We start from the raw sequence: 2,300 nt of genomic DNA on the forward strand, positions 1-2,300 counted from the left end.
TATTCGCTGCTAGTGTTAGTGGAGAGAAATGGTGCGCCTGCGCGTAAGGTAAGTAAGGGAAATGAAGGCAACACGATTATAGTAATCAGTCATTAGCGAACGTGTAGTTCGTTATTAATAATTATGTGTAACGGGATATTGTAAAAATTAAGTTATGAAATTTTTATTAAAACGTTTCTTACATACCGTTATATTGGCTGGGCCGAAAAAAAAATTCGTTGCGGGCCACATGCGGCCCGCGGGCCGTGAGTTTGACATGCTTGGGCCAAGGGAACTAAGGACTTGATCTCAACTTCAAAGAGTTGCTGTATGGGAAGCTCCAATTTTGCAGGGTCATGGAATGTCCCCAGGTTAGCTGAGCGATAGGGATTTGCCCACGTGTCCTCTATCTTTTCTCCATGCTGGGATGACAAGGGTCCATGAACCTATAGTGAGAAAGCACTTTATAAATATCAGATATGTAAACTTCATAAACAAACAACAAAAAACATTTTGAAAAAAAAAATGACATGTTTTTGTTGCAAAATGTCCAATTAAAATGGCATGGTATTTACAATGTTTTAGGCCCCACCCCCTTGACACTGACACTTTCTCCTCAAAATATATATTTATAAATATGCTCAGTGGTTAATATCAGTATTTCCAAAAGGCGAATATAGTACATTGCTTCAGTATACGGTGGTACTACACTTTCATGTACAGAAATTTGAATTTACAAATTTTTTGAGTTCTTCAAAATGAAACTTTTTTTTAAGTATCTACCATGTGTGTGTATGTGTGTGTGTGTGTGTGTGTTTATTAATCAGTTTTTTCTTAAATGCCTTCTGACCTTAGACTTCACTTGCAAAAAAAAATATCATCCATCCTTTAGTTCTCAACTTTCCACATTGCACCTCATCTATTTGCCCAGGATTAAACCTTTGAAATCATCTCTGAATCCTCCTCTCCCTTCACTTATATAGTTATCAGAGAATGAAGGCAGTAGGCAACAGAATTGGATCAGGAGATATTTATATATGTTTCAACTATTTATCTTAGCATGCTTATAAAGCAACTACATAGTAAAGCAAACTGAAGCTAAGGAGCAGAGAGATAAGACATCAAAAAAAATGGGTTGGACTAATGGACGGAGGCGTGGAAGCTGCGTCACTGTGGGTGTAACACAGACCTTCCAGATGGATCGTGTGGACAGGCTGGCCAAGAGTGGTGGCTGACCTGGCATGGACAAGTGTTGGGGGTTATCAAACATCCAAAGCACAGACTTCACAGTCAAGTACTTTTGAGTCTGGACTCTGCCACTCTGAGCACGTTGCTGAGCCTTTGGGAATAATAATGGGCCCTGACAGGGCTGCTGTTGGAAGCAAACAGTGGCACAGAATGAATGCTCCAGGAAGTGGTAGCTGGAGTCATCACCACCATCATCTTCTTTATCATCAGATACTGAGAATTTTCTTCTTCTGCTAAAAGTGAAGCATCTGGTGCACTCATTTCCTCCGCTGAAAGATTTATGTCCTAAAAGACGCTATTGGCTGCCTTTGATAGAACTCCTCCGTCATAACAGGCCCTCTGCTAAAAGCATTTCTCGTGTAATTGCCACAAAAAACCCACAATGTAGATATTGTCTGCATTTTACAAATCAGAAACATCACTGAGGCTGAGGAAGGTCACACAGCTCCTCAGAGGCAGAGCCGTGCTGTGGCCACCATCACGTACGGCCTCCCACCGAGTGGGAGCCTCATCCTGGAGACCTTGTCCATAGTGTGGAGTGTTGAACGCAGAAAGAAAATGGCTATGTTGACAATGTGTTTGAATTATAATAAAAAGAACTAAGTAAAAAAAAACACACATATAATAAAACACTTATAATAAAAAAGAACATAATCATAAATGTATCCTTGACTTTAGGTGAACAGATTTCAACATCTCTTTGATTTGTTGTGAGAAAATGTCAATGTTTGGGCAGGGGTTGGGAGAAGGGAAAGAGAGATCTGTTACCATGGACATTAGAGTCTATGGGTGGGAGACTATAATCAAATTTCTGACAGTAAAGTTAAATATGGTCAAAGGGGGAAACAGGAGAGGAAGGCAATAAAGAAGTAGGTGTGTTGTCATAACCGGTTTGGCTCAGTGGATAGAGCGTTGACCTGCGGACTGAAAGGTCCCAGGTTTGATTCCGGTCAAGGGCATGTACCTGGGTTGCGGGCACATCCCTGGTGGGAGATGTGCAGGAGGCAGCTGATGGATGTTTCTAACTCTCTATCTCTCTCCCTTCCTCTCTGTTAAAAAATCAATAAAAATTA

The 2,300-nt window shown here is 40.8% G+C and overlaps 1 long non-coding RNA gene across 1 annotated transcript in view; it reads right to left on the bottom strand.

Annotated features, from left to right (window-relative positions):
• Nucleotides 1-203: 203 nt before the first annotated feature.
• LOC106728330 overlaps nucleotides 204-2,300 on the bottom strand; it is a 159,987-nt gene continuing 157,890 nt past the window's right edge. The window contains exon 5 of the long non-coding RNA XR_001364633.1: nucleotides 204-425. This is a non-coding gene — a long non-coding RNA (uncharacterized LOC106728330). The remainder of the gene's footprint in view (nucleotides 426-2,300) is intronic.

This window comes from Myotis brandtii, unplaced genomic scaffold (genome assembly GCF_000412655.1).
Source record: "Myotis brandtii unplaced genomic scaffold, ASM41265v1 scaffold59, whole genome shotgun sequence".
Classification (NCBI taxonomy): domain Eukaryota; kingdom Metazoa; phylum Chordata; class Mammalia; order Chiroptera; family Vespertilionidae; genus Myotis; species Myotis brandtii.